We start from the raw sequence: 19,639 nt of genomic DNA, 5'->3' as shown, positions 1-19,639 counted from the left end.
TACCAGCACTACCACTATGACACAGTGGTAATTTAGACAAACGAATAGTTATTATGTTTGCCCAGTGCCCACCCTGACTGAGTTTCTCAACAAGAAAAAAACAGTTTGAGGTGATAACAATGCTGGCAAGGATGAGCGGGTGTATGTTTACATTAACCAATGTTTTGAAAATAAAAACTATTTCCAGAATTTGTGAATGTATCAGGAACTGGAGTTAACTTTTCCAAAACAAGTGTAGTGTACATACTATATACAGAGCAACAGAGTGCCAACGTACACACAACATCTCGCTCTGAAATGAATCACTCCTCCTACACAAAAATTAACAGTCACTTGGCTTCACAAAGGCCACATTCTCAGAAGTAGAAGCTGGGGCAGGTTCATCTAGCAGCTCCATAGAGCAGCTGAGCAGTTCACACCAGGCTGCCAAGCAAAATTGTAGGTACTCCGCACCAGGGACTAACGCGTTCTTTTCCTGCACCAGTTTCAAGTTTCATTCTTAAATAGATTTACTCAAGAGTAAATAGATACATGCCGTGGAGATCTCTCCACCTAGAAATTCCCATACTGACTTTCTATGTCTTTTTCAATAAATGTAAGAATTACTTATATCTACCTGTGGAAACACGTTAGCCTAGAAGTAGCGTATGATTTGGCACTGGCACCCAGATTCACACGTTAGTAAGTGAGTCCTCTTTTGGGGATGCTCAGTGTTTGAAAATCTGGTTTACTAACTGATTTGCCTGACCCTGGGTGAGGTACTTCATCTATTTATTTTTACCAAACCTTCAATCCTATAAGTACCACAAAGGAAAGTCAATCAGTGGATTCACATGACAGAGGGGAAAAGACATTTGCTCAAAATATTTTTTTTCTCCAGTATAACTTAGTCTATTGCCTTGTTCATAGTGAAAGACAGAACAGGAAGGAAAAACCCTTCAACCTGAGAAAACAAGCTCCAAATACAATCCACCACATCAAAACTTGTGATACAGCATGACCAAAGAAATTTCTGAAGGAAAAAAATATCACACATTTAACACAACTCTTAAAGCTCCAGTATTTTACTGGGTTTTATAATCAAACATAGTAATTTACGCTACATTGTACAATGGAGAAAATTGGAGTACATTGGAGAAAAAAACTTTAGGGCTAGAAGTCCTAAAATATTTCCAATTAATATTATTAGTTCTAGAAGGAAACTGACACATAGCCAGTGAAGACCTTTATTCAACAAACAGGTGCTGTTAGGAAAAGGAAGGGAAACATTGAAGTCTGTTAATGAATGGGAGATGGGACAATAATAAAAATAAAATAAAAAAAAAATGGATTCTGTAGAAACCAACAGTGCAGACTCCACTGAAATTTTGTATGCCATTACCAGGCGCTGTACCCCAAAACAGGTGGGATTATTTCCTAACAAGCTCAGGAAAAAATAATAAGAATAATGAAAAAGAGAGACTGAAAGACAGGAGTGCCTCTCTTCCATGGAAAACTGGTAAAACTGGTACTAACATGTAAAATAATGAAGGCACAAATCCTGGGAACTCATTCATCCTGCCTGATAATGCAAGAACATAGAACTGAATAAAAGGTGAGAAACTGAATATCCAACTATTTTTTTCATTCAAACCGCAAACACGCTGCAACCTGTTAGCACAAGGAGCCACTGAGACAACAGCTTAGCAAGACGGCTATTTCTTTGGTTCTTCAGAATATCTGGGATGCTGCTCTTGATGTCAACACCGTTTGAAAGATACAGCAAGCTTCATGTTTCTGGAGGTAGTCAACCTCTATCAGTCTCACCATGTACAGGTGACTTCACACTAGCCTATTGCCAGCTTCATACCCTTTCCCTAATTCAACTAGTAATGACAAAAGACAAGGTACGCTGCTAGACAGATCACTGCTGCACTCAAGTAATTCCTACGATCCCAACGACCAGCAGCAATTCGGCATTGATGTCCTGGTCCTACTGCACGGCATCCCTGGCATTACACTGACCTCTGGTGGGTTGCAGGGGAAAAAACTGCAGACAAATTAAGCGCACAAAAAGTCAAGGAAAGCATACCCTGCAGCTTTCGTGGGAATTCAGCGAGGGCACGCAGAAAGCCAGGCGTTGAAAGTGCTCCAACTCACTCCAGACAACAGGGCAGGAGCAGTATCACACTAATGACTCACTGTTCACAAAGCACTTTAGAGGTATTTCAGTTTTTACACACAATGCTCCCTCGTGATGCGCCATCAGCTTGTGTTAGGATTTCCTGTAACATCACTGAAATATGGTGTACACAGCAGCCCCTTACTCTGTAGGAGGAAAAGGAGGATGAATAGGTGAATCTGCAAGCTTTGCATGCAACATCCCAAACTAAAGCGTGTATGTTAAACTCCAACCTTTCTTGAATCTACTAAGGTTTTATTTAACTATATTAAGATAATTTTCTTTTCTTCCATTGCACATTTTAATGTACCTGAAGCCAAACCACTTGGTTTTAGGAGTCCTGATAGTTTCAGGGACCTGTTTTGTGCCATCCTGCCACAAATACTGGCACTGACAAAACTTACAGTGCAGTCAGTTGATGCCGGGAAGAGGAACAACAGGCCAAAAGCCAGGAAAGGCAGGAACTGGTTTTCTTGCTGAAGAAAGCACAACAGGGAAATTATACCCTTAAAATTTAGTGTTGGAATTCACTCAGGAAGACTAAGGACACACCCAGATAGAGTAGAACAAAACAATACATTTATTATATATCAGATTTTGACTGCTTATTAGAGTCCCAGGAAATCAATGGCTACTGAAAGGGATGAGAGGGCAGAACTGCTTCTACTGCACTGTCCTTGCAGAGTGAGACTGAACATTGAATTGGCTCACATTCATTTCATTCTCCCTGCATGTAGTGGCAAATCTATAAGAAACTAATGTAATTTGACATGACAGGGTAGGGCGGGAAGCCCTCATCTGAAGATGTCAGTTGCCATCTGTTGAATCGTGTTTTGAAAATAGGAAATAAGAGTGAATGAAGAGATCATTACTGCTGTGCCATCAAAAGCCTAAATAGGCTCTTTCAGTGCTAACTTGTCAGAAGTACTCTCAGGCCTGGTAAGATATACTTCAGCGATAAGAAGAGACCTTTTGCGCATGCTCAGGAAGTGCTTAACAATATTTAAACAGAAAGGGAAAACCTCAGTTTAGGTAGGTGGTAAAACTCACTTCAGTGCTGCGTTCTAAGCAGCTCAGTGCAGCTGGGAAGCACAACTCCTGCCCACACCAACTTAAAAGATGCAGGCACCCCACTGCTGGACGACTGCAGTGCCACTCACAAGCTGACTTTATAGATTTCAAAGAAAATCGTGGAGAAGTATACCCCAGTGAGTGTAGACGTTGCGAGTGCTCCCTCCCATGCCTTCCCAGTTTGGCAGGATAACAAGTAGTGCACGCAACACTTCACAGGTCTTTTGGCTAGCCAGATGGTGATTTTTCACAAAATCTTCAAGAACTTAGTACTTCTGTAGCTCTTTCACAAATCTGGCTGAAACCAACTCAAAAAATATAAATTGACATAAAACCAAAATAATTACAGTGATTAAATCATTAACTGCGTCTTTAGGAAACCAAACAGAAAATAGTATCTCACTACTAACTTCAAAGCTGAAAAGGCTGAGTGTTTGAGTCTCAAGTCTTTCACTAGGTAAGTAAGCTTTTCTGTCTTAATTTCTTCAGGGTCAAGTTCTTTCTCCCCTTGTGCCCTGTGACTAAATTGACAGACTGGAATACCTCAGCCACTGCATGCCACAGGTCGGTGGTTCAGCTCAGATTCCCCACAAGAAGCCATGGAAGCTACAACAGGGCTATATATCAGAGAAGTGAATTCACTTCTGCAAACTTCACAATGTGTACAGTATTCTGTGACAGAACAACAAACTGCTGGGACAGCAATGTCTCAACCTGCCAAAGCATGATTCACAAGCACCTTCTGTTAAAGCTCCTAGATACCTAAAAGTGGCAGCAAGGTATCTGTTTCCATTTCAAGAGGATACTTTTATCCACTAGATAACTAAGAATTATTGTTAATTATGCCCTCAATTTAGTATGTCCTGGTTTCATGAGGACTGATACAACAAATAAAATGTTCATGGACTCAAGAGATTACAAATTCACATTCACTATGATCATCAGGTACGGGCCACAGAACTGCCTGATGTGAAGACACTCCTTTTTGAATTATACTGCCACTTCCAGAAGAATCTTATCCCTGTCAGACTAAAAAAAAAATAAACCATCAATGCAGAATCACTTTGTGTCCTTTGTGAATTGTTCCACTGATTTTTTTTATTGTCTTGCAAATTGTTTAGTAAGAAGAGGACCTACAGGATTTGTGACTAATGTCCTTAACCCATGTCTATCATACAAAAATCGCTTTGGTCACTGTTTTCTTACGGTATCTGACTGCTTCAGCAAGTTTATGGATGACACCAAAGTGATGACTTCTGGGAATGGATGCCATTCAGAGGGAGCTTGACAGGCTTGATGGGTGGGCCCATGTGAACTCTTGAAGTTCAACAACGCCAAGTGCAAGGTCCTGCACTTGGGTCCATGCAATTGCCGGTATCAATAGAGAATGGGGGACAAATGGATTGAGAGCAGACCGCCAGAGAAGGACTTGGGGATCCTGGTGGATGAAAAATTGGACATGAGCTGGCAGTGTGCGGTCGCAGCCACAAAAGCCAATTGTATCCCAGGCTGCATAAAAAGAAGGGTGATCAGGAGGTCAAGGGAAGGGATTCTCCCCCTCTACTCTGCTCTGGTGAGACCCCAACCCTGGAATAGGTTGCCCATGCCTCATTACTGGAAGTATTCAAGGCCAGGTTGGATGGGGCTTTGAGTATGGTGTATTGAGGGGGTGGGCTAGAAGGTCTCTTCCAACTCAAACCATTCTGAGATTCAGTAACAACTTCCAAACATGACAACATAACAACACCTGAAATGACCAAGTTTTTCATGTAATCAGTTAGTGGTTTGTAGATAGAAAGTTTTCTCATGTAGGTTGGAGCTCTCCTGTATCCCCAAGCACAAATAACAACAGGTCACAAACACTAAGGATTTTTTCTTCACTATACTGTTCACTTGTGTAATCAAAATCTGGACTAATTGCATTTGTCTTAAACTTCTGTCCAGGCAGCTGTCCCTGAGCTGGAAATCAACTTGATTGCATCAGCAACACAGAGTAATGGATCTCCACTGATTTACTAGCTTGACTGTCAGCAACTGATAGGGTCCTATGCAAGACCATTACCCTTGTGTTTTAAGTATCACTTTACTTGAAGTGCTAACCTTTATGCATACGTAAGTTAGACTTGAGGCAATGCTTGAGACAATCTTATATGGAAAACATATGGAAACATTTTGAATGACAAGCCAAAGCTACTGAAGGTGAATCTGCTTAAAACTAATGCTAACAATATTTGTTAGTTTTGCTATAAACTTAAACAGAGCACTACTAATACCCTATACTTTAGAGATACACCTAAGCATAATGAAACACACACACAGAAAAATTCTGTAAAGCAAACTGAGCCTAAATTACTGAAGGAAGAATCCTGCTCTCTGGCAAGTCTATATGCTTCTCCACCAAGCTGTGAGTGGTGACATTCGCTTGCCCCTTAGCTTTTTCTTATGTTTATCTTTTTTGCCACCCCCCATCAAGACTGCAATGAACCATGACTCTTCTCTAACACTTGGGCATTTGGCAGCCCTTCTATGACCTCCTGTAATTTACTTGAGATGTCACACATCAGGCTGCACTGCCGAAGTGACTTTGCCTCCTGGACACTCTCTGCTACTCCCAGGTAAGGAGGAGCTACAAGAAGCAAGCAGGTCTCCGCAGCTGTAACAAACAGACCAAGGAGGGCTAGCAAGATTGCTGAATGGGTCTCAGGTTTCTCTACAACTGGTAGCCTCATTCTGATTTTTCTCCAGACATGGTCCCAGTTTATCCCTGTGGTGCTTATAACTGCCCTGTTCCCTACTTCTCATAGTCTTTCAAACACGGAATGTACTGCCTTCACTTACAGAGTCAGCAAATCTGGAAACCGTGCACTCAGAACTGAGCCTCTGCCAGCATTCAAGCCTCAAACGTCCAGGGCTGTTGCACACTTTGCCCACCTGCACTGAGGCTGGTTACTTTGCACACGCGTCTCCAGCTGGAGCGCCAACAGCAGGGCACTGCCAGTATGATCACAAATGAGCAACACGCAAGATCAGGATGTTTATGTGCAGTCCTCTTGCCACAAGCATGTACCACGTGAGAGCTACCACAGAAACACAGCCCAGCGCACGAGGATCACCTCCCGCCATGCAAGGCCTCCACAGTGCTGCCCTGGCGGCCCCCGTGCCTCCAGCAGGGAAACTGAACAGAGTAACAGCTTCAGGCACGAGAGCCGTTTTTTGGCTATGAAGTTCTTTAAAATCACTACAGAAAAGCAATGGCTGGTGTCCAGGAACACCACCCCTACACTTCAGCCTGAAGAACCCTCGAACTTTCAGCCATCTTGCTCATTCAATTTTAGCCTTCAGCACGCCTTACTGCGCGACTACCTATACGATACTCTGCTTGCTATGAAGAAACACGGCAGCACACCAGCACCGCCAGGGGCCCAGCCTGGGCGAGCCACGCCGGTGAAACAGGCCGCACACACGGCAGACCCCTCGCGCAGGAGAGCAGCTTCCCCGCTAGATTTCCCACCGCAGGCCCCCCCGCAGCCGCCCCCCCGCCCCGCCAGCACCGACGCTCCGCCCGGCGGCACCCTGCCCGGCGGGCCGCCACCAGCCCCACCCCGCCCCGCCCCCACCGCCGCGTCGCGCTGCGCATGCGCGCGTGGCTGGGGCGCCCCGCCCCTTCTCGCCGGGCTGCCTCCACCGCGCGCTCGCGCAGGTGGCTATGGGAGGGCGTGTCTCGGGTCCCGCCGCCCCGTTCCCGGCGGGTTCGCCTGCCCGAGGCCCCGCCTGCCGCAGCCTCGCCTCTGGGGAGGACCCGGTACGCGGCCCTTGCGCTGCAGGAGCGGCTGGCGCATGGCCCCTCCCCCCCCGCCCCGCGGGAATATTGGCTCAGCCCTCTTGAGGCACGCTGGGAGCGGCGGGGGCGCGGCCTGGCCTGCGGCGTGCGCGGGGCGGTCGGGTGGCCGAGGGGGCGCGGGGCGGCGGCGGGGCCGCGGCGGGGCCGGGCCGGGCAGCCAGCAGCAGCAGCAGCCAGCATGTGCGCCCGCTGCCGGGCGGGGGCTTGTCCGCCGGGGCGCGGGGAAGGAACCTGAGGCGCCTCAGCGTCCCTGAAAGCCTGGCTGGGCGGCCGGGTCAGGGTGCTGGCTGGAGAGGTAGGCCGGGCTGCCGCGGGGGTGCGCGGCGGGCTGAGCCGCTAATGGGAGGGGGCCGGCGGCGGGCCCTGGAGCACCGTCCCCGAAAGCCTGTGCTGCTGTCCCCGCAGCGGGCACGGGACCTGGGAGGCCTTGGGGCCGGGAGCGCTGGTTGGCCGGTGGTTGGGCAGCCGTGCCGCTTCAGCACACGGACAGCCTTTCTTTGCCCCGTCGGCATCTTGTCTCCGTGAAACCAGGCACCGAGCGAATAGCTGGCTCTTCGTCCGCTGGAGCTTGTGGTTCTGAAAGTCTCTGTGCAGCCTTCTCACCGCTGATTGGGAGAACTCGCTGAAAAAAAACTCCTAGACGAGCGAGCTTTTTGATTTCTTTATATAGTTGCTTTACGTTCAACTCGTTTGGGCAGGCTTTTTGCCATCGTAGCCTTAGATGCGCCATATCCCTCCCAGTAGAAAGACAACCCGAAAGGAATACTTTCTCAGTAGTGTGGAAAAGGTGAGTGGGGCTGTTGTACAGTCACCTGTGCCCAGCTTTCTGAGATAATTCCAGGTTGCTGTAGCAGGCCACTGGAACTCATTTAAGAGACTAGCCCTTGATATTAAAGTGTGCTCATAGGGATGATAGGGCCGAGCCTGCTATGTGTTCTTTGAAATCGGGCAGTTATTTCAAGCATTTCTTGTTAGGCTCGTTGTACTGTTTGTGCACAACCAAGTGAAGAAGTGGTTTTCCCTTTTCTTTCAGATGAAAGCAGTGGAAGTCTGTCGATGGCCTAAACAAGCACCAGCATGACCACAAGATGTCCCAAGAGCATGGTGTGCTTGGCTTTTCTGGTTAAGTGTTTATCATGTATAAAACATAATTTACATGTGAATTTTAAAGTGTTTGCCTGTTGATTAATCGAACTTTTTCATATGCTGTTACTTCAATTTTACAGAAATTGTATGTTCTAATACTTAAATTTTTGCCTTTGTGTTGCCCATTCATTCCTGGCCAGAATGAATGTGGTGTCAAAGAAGGCAAACAGGAATTCTTGCTCAGACTATTGAAGGAGCTGGTTATTTACCTTTCTCCTCCCTGTTTTTGCAAGGACAACAAAAAAATCTGTAGAACATGCATTGTTGTCTAAAATTCATGAGTTCTTGAACTCATATTTAGTGGTTAACTATATGGGCACAGAGTTCAGGTCAGGCTGACCTTCTAGAGTTGTCAAAAGTGACAAATTAAGGGACTTCTAATCAAGGGAGTCAGCCTTGGTAGAGACAAGAGGAAGAGCGTCCTATCTTCGTGATGTAAGCCATGCACGCTTAGACTACCTTGTTTCTGTTAAACTGATCATCTAGCTCTTATGGTCTTTAGCCTTGCCCAAGTGAACTATCCTCATTATAATAGTAAAAATCACATCCCCTAAAGGAAAGACCCAGGCCCACTAAAAGACCCTTCCTTAGAGAGCATGCGTGGTAGTAAAATAAGTTAGGTAATGGATATGCAAATGTGTAGCCAGTCATCTATGTGGACCTGCCTTCCGGGCAGGGAAAGTGCAGTAAGATTTTGTATATAATGTTTTTAACTTTTTACTGCAGTATGCTAGCTTTATTTGCTAGCATCCAGACTTGTGCATCTCTGTAATAAAACAGTATCTGGTCTCAGTATGTAAGACTGAGTTGTTGCATGCCTGGAATGGACTTGCATTTTAAAGACAATAGTATGGTTGAGCAGATACATTGTAGATTCTGTGCTTCAGTCTTTTTAAATTAAGAATCTGGCAGTTACTTAAAAAGGAAAAGCTAAAATCATAATGGCCACTTTTAGTGGTGTTTAGCTGTCCTGTCCATCATGATAACTTCTTAAGCCTGTGCTGCAAGTAATTAGTACATAACATTTCAGACTCCTGCAGTGTCCTCTTGTTTTCTAGTTGTGAAAGTTATCTACAGTTTCAGAATACTCAGCTACAGAAAATATCTTCTTCAAGATATTTACATAAATATCTTATTTAATGGGGAAGAAATGTGTTTTGCCTTTGTGCATTTGCCTTTTTGTTATTTATGTCTCGTGTCAGAAAGTTATAAAGAGAATCTCTCTGTGGGATTATTCAGTATTGCATAATGGTGTATTCTACTCTTTTGATGTACATAGAACAGTCTTTCCTTTTACATCAAAAGATGTACTTTTGAAAGTGGAAAGTGTACTGGAATGTTGCTAGCAGCAGTGGCTCTTACCTTGGGGATTGTGGCGTCTGTTCCTACCAGAATGCTTAATGCTATGAACACTTCTTACAGAGTTCTAGTGTGCTTTTCTGGAAGTCAAGGAGCTCACAGAGACTGTCCTGTGTGGTGAAAGCCTCTGAGCATGAGAAAGGTGTGTAAGAGAAAGTTGTAAAGTACTGATTGCCTAGCTGTCCTGAAGCTTCCTTCATGAGGTGAGTGATAACTTCTTGTGCAGCTGTGTCCTTCAGCATTATTTTATAATGAAGCAGACCTTCTGTTGAAAAATAAATTTGGCAGAAGGAATTTTAGAGCAGAAATCAAAATTGCAACATTGAGATTGAGATCAGCCTGATGACTACGTTCTCATCAAGAAAAGCAAAGTGGAAACCCTAATGTTTGGCGTGAGTGGCTTATTAAAAGCAATGCATGGCTGCCAGTGTGTCCAAGAAGAGTCTGTGCTTTTGCATGTTTGGTTTTTGGGGTGATACTGTGGAGCAGTTCAGAACGGAAGGACTGAAAATGTTTGAAGATTGATGAAACGCAAAAGCCTAGAATCTTATGTGCAAAGTGCTGTTTCATTGTAAAGTCTTGGAAAAGTCAACACTGCTGAAAAGTTGAGTAGTGGAAGTCAGCATGAAATTCAGTGGTACAAACAAGACATTAATAAAAATAGCATGTATTATCAAAGATTTATTCGGTGCTGAAACTGTGGTTTGTGTAACCTACATACCCAAGGGCATGACAAGTATCCAAGTCTTTGAAGCCAGGAACTTCTTGGGTAATACTGGAATGTGATATGTGATGTAAGAATGATCCAGCACTGAGAAATTATTATGATAACTTACCTGCATTTGGGGGGATGTAAATCACACTGAGTAAGCTATTAGACAGCCAACTCTAAATTTATAGACACTAACTCAAAGGTGAAATTCAGAGTGCAAACTCAAGTCTCAAGTCAAACTGAAGAAGTGACTGATTAGAAAAAGTCACAATGTTACAGCACACGCTAAGGAGTGGTGTTTCTCTTGAGTATTGTTAAATACTTTGTGCAGTACTGTAAGAAACTTGGTAATTGCCTTAAACCTTGGTTGGTGCTGTCCACCCATTGATTTGTCCTTCACGGAGGTGGTGCATACGTAGCAGATGGTAAGAAAGACAGAAGAAGCAGAAGCAAAATGCAATTACAGCCATGAGCCCACCCTGTAGCTTAAACAGGTATTTTCATTTGTGGTCATCCTAAATAACTCCTTTCAGGTAGTGACATTAAAAGTTGGCATCTTGGACAGGATGCCCTTGCAAGACTGAACAAACCAGAAGGGACTAGGGCCCTTAACATGGCCCTTTCCTTAGGAAGTGCCTGACAGGAGAAGGGGCAGAGGATCTTGTAAAGATTCGCACTGGATATGTAAACCCACAGTAGGCAGAATACTTTGGAGTACTCCTTTTGCATTGTGTGATGGCTGTTGTCGGGATCAATTTGGGGATCCAGCAATGGAGGATAATCCCCTCCTTGAAAAACTGAAGTGCTATAAAGCCAAATGCTCTCTTCCTGGCATGGCGTAGGCCCAAAACAATTGGCATGACTTGCAGGCAGTGGTGGATAGGATCCCTCTTTGGCAAAGGAACAAAAACTGCAGATGGGGAAAGGAAAAGCAACAGTTTGTGCTGTTACAGGGGCTGTGTTAATTGCTGCTCGGAAGCAAAAGCAAGTAGCTAAAGGGACAAATAACTCCTTACAAGAGCAGATAGGAAACCTGAAAAGTCAACTCGCCACTGAACGTAACAATACTCAAGTGGCTTCACACAACCTGATCAGACTCCCTAGACAGAGAGAATCCTATGGTCTTGAGTTGGAAGAAAATGGGCAGGAGTCTGACAGTAGGATAGGTCTGTCCTCAGACCTAGAGAGTGAACTAGGAATCTCCAGTTTGGTGAAACCAGCCAGAAAAACAGACATCTGATCTAAACCCTGTATATCCAATTAAAGAGTTAGAGGATAGCAGGAACCTCTTTTATCGTGGGCATGGGGAGGTGGTAATGAGGCCCTTGATTAAAACTGAAACCATTGATAATGGTCAGGGGGATGCTTAGCAACATACCATGTGCACTATCCCCTGTTCCCCTACAGAATTGGCTAAAATACAGGAAAAATACTCCTGGGGGTCCCAAGAAACCGAAACTGGGTATGTGTGGAGTGTCGCCCTCACAGGATGGGATTGTATTCTGCTGAGCAAAGATGAGACTAAAGGGTACTGGGGACCCAGAGTCTTCTGAACTGCAGAAGATAACAGGGAACCATTGTCCTTGACCGAGAGGATAGCATATTGGGCAGGAGGGTTATACCCAGTGGAGAGAGGGGACCCTTTTTTTTTTTTTTTTTTTTTTTTTTTTTTTTTTTTTTATTAAAACACCCATGGCAGGCCCCGTTTTGGCATGTGTGTAGGAAGCTCTTTGCCTCCCAATTGGTGCATGACTGCTGCTTCTGCAGCAGCCTTCTCCTGTGCAGTGTGTGGAAGACCCCAAGAGCTTTCATCCTCTAATCAGGGGATTTCCTTATGCTTTAAAACTCTATGCTGTTCAGCTACAAGATTGGTTGCAAGCTTCCCGACTGAAACAAAGGGGAGGCCTCCCCAAAATGACTTGTGGGGAAGGTGGTGCAAGAACTAATTAACTACAGAAGGAGAGGGAAGTGCTTAGGTAGGAGAGTTGATAGCAGTTTGGAGTATGATAAAATGAGAAGCAGAAAGCAAAGAACCATTGTTCATTTACACTGATTCATCTGCTGTATTCAGGGAATGTATTCTGAATGGCTCCCATCTTGGGAACAAAACCAATGGGAAGTTAATTGAGCACTGGTGTGGCAGTGAGGAAAAATGGGAAGAAATTCGCAACATCACTAAACAGAGATGTTTCGTAGCAGGATGGGTAGCTGCACACCCAACAGGAGATCACCCCTCGCACCTTTTGAACAATCAAGTAGATGCACTAACCTGTTTAGCCACACTAGCGGTGGAAGCAGAGGGGGGGAAATGGGAACAGTGGTTAGAATGGTTATATTTAAATGAGGCCGTTCTGGAAGTAAAGACCTTTGTGAAAGAGGCAGTCAGCAGGGGATGGTCTGTGACCAGGGAGCTATGTAACACCATTATCTCAGCATGTGGCCTATGCTGTACACAGTCGGGAACATAACCCTCTCAGGGATCGTTCCCTATGCTTAAGGGACAGTAAGGGGCTGTGGGATACTGGGCAAGCAGGCTATGTCAGTCCCTTTTGTCTCTCAGAAGGAAAGCAGTATGTATTGGTGGGAGTTGGCATAACTTCTGGACTAACTCAGACTGAAGCTGTCCTGCAAACAACAGGGGAATATACAGTGGACAGTCTGAAATCATGGTTTAGTTGTTTTCCTAAATCCAGAGTTATCCGATCAGGCAGCAGTAGCCACCAGTTCTAGTGGGCTTACCCACTGTGAGACAAGCACCTCTAGTACTGAAAGCTCAAAAGAATATTTATACAAGGGTAGCTGCTGATGTCCATGGGAAAGATCATTGAATCCATACCAGATGAATCATCCTTTTTGGGTCAGCAATGTCAATGTGTGGTCGGACTATGAGATCCGAACCTTGTTTCTTTTCCATTGCAGGAGTGACTGGCCCAAAAAACCCAAACCCAACTAGATGAAGATCCGTGTGTTCACCTGCTGATGTTCCCTTACTGGATCCATCGCCATGAATTTTTCCCTACTAGGATCTCCAGTGGTTTGGGGAATGTTACTGGCTATAGTTATTTTCTACATGTTTTACTGTTTTTGCGCTTTTACCCACCACATCTGGTGTGGGAGACCCCGCAGTAATCAAGTTGTGTAACTAGGGTGACAAGCATTGGCAGATTGTGATTCATCTATGCTCATGCCCTAAGTAAGCTATCTGCAAGCTTATTGCCCTACCGATTGCTTTAGCATTTTAGGATCTATAAAATAAGGTTTGCCAACATGAGTCACCCAAAAGTTAGTGTTTGTCATGTTTGTATTGACTTTATATGTAATCACTTTGCAAAGTAGTGGTCCTGATCTTGCATGGGAGCTGATTCACGGTTTTGCCCAAATGTGGAACTCCTTGGACCAAGGCCTATGTATCGCATTACCTCGATCTTCTGAAGAAGGGCTGAGATTTTTCATATCTGTTGTTTAATGAGAACACCACAGTACAGGAGTATATGCCCTGTTTAATAAATGGATCTTGGGCAGCTTACTACCACCCAGTATGTATACCACGGAGGCTGAATCTCTGTGGTCTCTACCATCAAACTCGCCTTGCAAACTTACTGGCTGGATGATGGAAAGATGCCAAATTAGCCAAACCCTGGGTGAAAACAATGCATTTAGAGCCCATGTAAGTTGTAGGCTCTTCCCATAGGGTCCTGTAGAAAATCCATTCTTTTATTTGAGCTCGTATGAAGTAAGTTCACTGTACAATGGGATCTGCCTTGGTGCATGGAACTTCCACGCCATGTGGGTGTCAGGAATTGGGATACACAGTAATTCTAATGGGCTTGGTCCAGGGACATTTTAGAAAAAGGAGTACCATATAATGATACTGTACTTGAGCCATGTCCCAAGCAACCTGAAAATTCCTCTTTTTTAACTGTTCTAAAGTAATAATGTGCAAAGAAGGACCAGGAAATCAACCAGAAATCTGGTTCATTTATACTCAGTATTTCAATTCAGGATATGTGTACATGCTGTGAATACCTCACACAGGGATGGAGAAATAAGGACCCCAATTGTAACCAGACCTTTACTAATCAAACAGAAAATGCGGAAGCAATACAGTATACCTTATGTCCATTTTCTGGTAATGAAAACAGCTCTAAATTCTACACCACGAACTTAGGCATCTTCTTTTGAAGAACTTTCTAATTGCAAAACTAGTGTATATCCTGCTCCTTCAGGGCTGGCAGGGGGATGCTCTGATGGGAAGTTCTATTCATAGTTAACTTTAGAACATCACGCTGGTTTAAAGTGTGGGGTAGGTATCTCTTCATTATGCCCAGATCATATCTTTAATTTTACAAGTTCTTCCCCATGAACATGCAGGAAGGTAAAACAACCCCCAACTTGTCCAGAGTGTGTGATAAAGGGAGTCCAAATTCCTGATTATTATACTAGAAGATAGGCTATATCCCTGATGCTAGAAAGTATTTTTGCCCCTTATGTAACCCAAAACCAACATCAGTTTGTCTTGGAAAATCTCACCTGGCAGGTACATGTTTTGGACTCGATATGCTTTTGGAGAACTGAATCTGCAGGTCCAACAAGCATCGAAGGTGACACTGTAGAATCATCTAGCTCTAGATATGCTGTTGCTGAAAGGAGCCAGTGGGATGCTAAACCTCACCAATGGAGAATGTTGCATCACCATACACAATGCAACCACAATCAAAGAAGCCGGGGCAAAGATGAAAGAAATAGCAGACCAAACAGCAGTGCTTTTCCAGGCCATGCAACACAAAGGCTGGTTTAATGGACCAGGTTCCTGGCTACAATCAATCTTGAGATATTTGGGACTCATGGCATGGGGAGCTTGGCTAGCAAAGATACCACGTTAGTTACAGGATTCATATTTTTAATAATTGCTGTTGCTGTTGTGTGCTGAATGATCAACTGTGCCCTTTTCCCCTCTTCTGTCTGCTACATGAGAACCACCACCTCTGAAGAAGACTTAGAATGGGAAGTGAAAATGAAAATACTTTGTTTAAGCTGCAGGGTGGGCTCATGGCTGTAGTTGGATTTTGCTTCTGCTGCTTCTGTCTTTCTGTTATGTGTGCATCGCCACTGTGAAGGACAAAATCAATGGACAAACAGCACCAACCAGTATTTAAGTTGCAGAGTGGCATAAGGGACCAATAGATTGATAATTGCCTTAAATGTTGCTTAGTGCACAAATTCAAGTGGAGCTGGTGCAAATGTGTTCTGCTCAAATTGGAAAGGAACTGAAATGAGCTGTTGCTGCAGAGTGAACTGCTGCTGCCTCAGCTGGTAACCACAGGGGCGGTGCAGGATGTAATGGCTGTAGCTAGCACTTCCTGGAAGAAAGTTCTGTGGTAAATAAGGCAACTGCTGATGCGCACCGCAGGGGTGGCCTAAAGCTTTTGGGGGCACTTATCCCTCATGACCACCGATGAGGACCCCCTGCAACCACTGCTTACACATGGAGCCTGTGCAGACACAGACCACATCCACCCTCGTTTTGTATGTAAGTGAGGAGGCATCCTCTCAAGAGCGTAAACCCCAATCGACCAAAACTTGGGTGGGGCCTCTACCACCCAGACACCCAGGGTGACGACGACCAATGGGATGCCACTGGATCCACGGGCGGTGAAATTGCTTTTTCTTTCTCTTCCTCTCTCGCCCTCTCTCCTCTTTCTTTTTATTGAATAGTGACCAGATCTAAGTAAAAACATCTGGCACAGGACTTGCTTGTCCAGTTAAAAGTAATAGCCATTGAGATACTGTATCTAACCACGTGCCTTGTATTTTGTGATTAATTTTATGATTAATAAATCATAAAACTGGTTGGTTGATGTTTCACCTTAATTAAGGCCAAGGGTATCATGGACTTGATTGTTGGTCCCAAGGAGAGGGAGGTCGTCCTAAACATAAACAACTCTTTTTGGGTCACAACACTAAAAACTGAGGTCATCCTAAATGACTCCTTTTGAGTCGTGAAGGAAAAAATGCTGGATTTTTTTTTAGCAGCAGCATCTGACTTTTGTGTCTGAACAAACTAGTTGCTCAAACATGGGAAAGTACAGCAGCTTTGAAGGATAGATTGAATGGGATAGGAAACCAATAAAAGATGTCTTGCACACACATCTTGAGCAATTATGCCTCATTTAAGCCTCATTATGCAGGGGCTGTGTTCCAGGACACAAAAAGAACCAGAATTATCTTTTGCAAATCCAATTGCACTCTTTATCTTTTTTTGTTACACTGATGCATTCCAGCTCTTCTAGATACATAGCGAAGAGGAGGGTGATAAGACAGTGCTGCAAGGTGGTATTTCCGAAGAGCAATAAATACTGTTCAAGAAAACTTGGAAGAGATAAAAATTATGGAGAAGTTTTGGGAAGAATCGGGGTGACGTTTGGCACCCATTAATGAACCTTTGGGATTATTCAGGGTTTTGAGTGATAATTTTTTATTCTTTTTTCACTGTGCTAGAAATCGGTAACGGTACTAACTACTACAGAAGAGAGAGATATTCTGTGGTTGTGTGGTGTTTTCAGTAGCAGCTTTCAAAATATGGTTGCAGCTGTGGAAAAGCAGACTGATTATTTCGCAGCTGCTCACAAAGACAACGTGACAAACTCTTAAGCCAAGCTGTGCAAACTATGCTGAGTCAAGTTCTAAAGGAAGTTTGTGATTCAGTAGTTGTCCATGCAGAAGACAGATACTCAGAAAGTGATTGTCCAGCAGCTACCAGGCTGGTTGATGTGAAGTTGTTTAAATAATGTATGCTATTTCCTGATGAGAAATGAATCAAGTAACTTTTTGGGGAAAACTGAAACTGAAGATGGTTCAGTAATTTGCATGAACATGCATATGTTCATACAAAAGTGAATTTGAGTGATAAAAAATCTGGTACATTGCTGTTGGTTTTCTTGCAGGAAATAAATGTAACAGAAATGTCAGGTGAAGTGATGAAATTCCTTCAAATTTGTCACAATGTCCTTGAAAATACTAGAATCAGAAAGGTTCATGCATTGAAATGTGAAAATCTACTTGAGCAACGAAGAGGGTCCCCCATGGAGAGTTGGCCAAGTCACGACAATCACACCAATATGGCTACATGCCGTGCTCACTTTATTAAACAAACAGGTCATATTTATAACTTAAACCGACCGCTCACCCGACTTTACACACAGGTGATTGGATAAAAGTTTCTGGTCACGCAGGCATCCGTGTCGCTGCCTGGTGAGCATGCTGCAGGCGCCTGATCAGAGTGTGCCAATGAGAGTGTGTGGATTTCGCGGTCCCCAGGACTTACTCTGCACCTGGCTTCTTGTTTGTGCATAGCTTGTTTTCTTTCTCACACTGCCTGTTCCAGGGACAGTTAAGTTGCTCTGCAGTTTCAACTAACAGGCCTGGGTTGTCCAATCTGGACAATGGTAACGTATGTCGTCGGTCCTTTAAAAATCCCTCTACAGAGCAGTATGAAAAACACAGGTGCACTTAATGCTTTACCAGTGCTGTCAATAGAAAGCGAACTACTCAGACCTATCCCAGATCTTTAGTACCGTAGGCACTGGGGATTTTTGCAAGGTTGAAGAGTAAGGTAGGCACTCTTTTTTTATAGGAACCTGTTGGACACTGGGTAAAGAAATGTGTGTGCAATCCACTATGAGTAATGTATCAAGTAACAGGGCAGCTACTTATTTTTCAACATAAAATTACTCTCTCTTATTTGTTACTGGCTTACTAGTATTATTCTCTTACACTGTCGTATAATGCACAGACATATACATGCATGAATTACTACTACAAAAGTTTCTATTGATTCCTACCAAGGAGTTAGTACTCCTTGTTAGTACTTGTGTTACTCCTTGTTAGTACAGGTGTTAGTACTGCCACCAGCTTGTAGTTAGGGTCTGAAATCTTGGTTAGATTTCTTGCTTGTAGGCCCTTTAAAAATTAGATTTACAGATTTTTAGCTTTTGACTTTTTTCCAAAGGGATGAGTGGGAAACTAGTCCTTGAAACGTTGTACCAGTCTCAGGTTCTAGAGGATGTTGCTGGAAACAGCTGTGTGCTGTATGTGTCCAGTCTCATCCTGTGTTACATTTTTCCCTAGGAAGAATCGTTAGAACCAGCCTGAGAACAGTGGGCGTCATTCAAGATCACTCCATAAGAGACAAACAGCTGTTAAAAAGAGGGAACATTAAGCTTGCATGTAGTAACACAAAGTGCTTTTAACTGTATTGGGGCAGTGTCAGGTAATGTTTATGTAGACAAAACCAATAAAGATTTATGTTTCTGTTCTCGTAATTTTTATCTTTCCCAAGCTATAGTACCAACTGCTTCTGTTTGACAGTTGTGACTTCCTCTACGTTGTTTCTGGGACACCAGCTCACCCCTTTGGACTAAATAAAACCTAGGAGCTGTTAAGTGGATGGGAGGTGATCACTGAAACCACAGTCAGCTGTAGTACTCAGGGAGTGGGTTAGCTGAGATTTGTAATGTGGTGGGGAGAAGCAGAACTTCAAATTCAGCAAACCTGGGTTTAAAAATAGCAGGAAAGGTATTTCTCCAACATGGAAAACTGCAAGCATGGGTTATTACCTTGATCAGCTACATAATATGATGCTTCAACTAAACGATGTATGTAGAGTGAAATACTGTAGGGATAGCAACTGGAATTCCTGTTTGCTTTTTCAGGGAGACATACTGTGAATTAATTTTATCAGAAGAGCAAAAGCTGAAAGGTGCGTATCTTGCAATGTCTGATTTTTCAGTACTGAATGTAAGCACATTAGTAATGCAAATCTAAGCGTAAGTTAGGTTTTGGGTTGTTGGAAGGAGGTTTAGACAAGAGTAATTAATTTTTAGTGATCCAACACATAATTATTGAATGCACTTGAAAGTTTAGGGTTTCTGTTAAAGGATTATATTCCCTGAAGATACCATCTGTTCTGGAGTTTTGCTCATGGGTCTTTGTTCTTGAAGTGCAAGACTGGCAGGAGTAGCTTTTAAGACTATTTGATTTTTTTCCTTAAAACTCATGAGAGCAATAGCTAATGCCAAGTTTTAATGATGGCTGTCTAAAATGTTAATTCCCTTTCAAGAAGAAAAACTGTAGAATCTTAAGCTTCACCGTATTCAGTGAAGATTTCATACTGTGCTGGAACAAAGAAAAAGTGAGGTAGGGGGAGGAATATGTGGGTGTAAGGAGCACTGATTACTAAAATAATAATGCTGGTAAACATTAAGTACAGGGTTATTAGGACTGTTTTTTAGTTTTTACAAGCGGCTAGCTAGACCGTACCCTTGTAAAAAACCTCAAGACTCCTTAACTA

The 19,639-nt window shown here is 43.7% G+C and overlaps 1 long non-coding RNA gene and 1 other non-coding gene across 3 annotated transcripts; both read left to right on the top strand.

Annotated features, from left to right (window-relative positions):
- The first annotated feature begins 7,215 nt into the window (after positions 1-7,215).
- On the top strand, positions 7,216-17,182 carry LOC106112802 (uncharacterized). 2 transcript variants are annotated; one of them, XR_008744809.1, is made up of 4 exons: positions 7,216-7,860; positions 8,107-8,654; positions 9,642-9,781; positions 13,210-17,182. It is a non-coding gene; the product is annotated as an uncharacterized LOC106112802 (long non-coding RNA). The 2 variants fall into 2 exon arrangements; XR_003556680.2 differs by having other exon boundaries at positions 8,107-8,195; positions 13,210-17,174.
- LOC114013623 (small nucleolar RNA SNORA13) lies at positions 8,328-8,459 on the top strand. Its single transcript, XR_003556699.1, has one exon. It is a non-coding gene; the product is annotated as a small nucleolar RNA SNORA13 (small nucleolar RNA).
- Positions 17,183-19,639: the final 2,457 nt, after the last annotated feature.

Source organism: Falco peregrinus, chromosome Z, assembly GCF_023634155.1.
Source record: "Falco peregrinus isolate bFalPer1 chromosome Z, bFalPer1.pri, whole genome shotgun sequence".
NCBI lineage: Eukaryota > Metazoa > Chordata > Aves > Falconiformes > Falconidae > Falco > Falco peregrinus.
The sequence above is the reverse complement of the archived record's forward strand: the minus strand, read 5'-3'. Positions and strand labels throughout refer to the sequence as shown.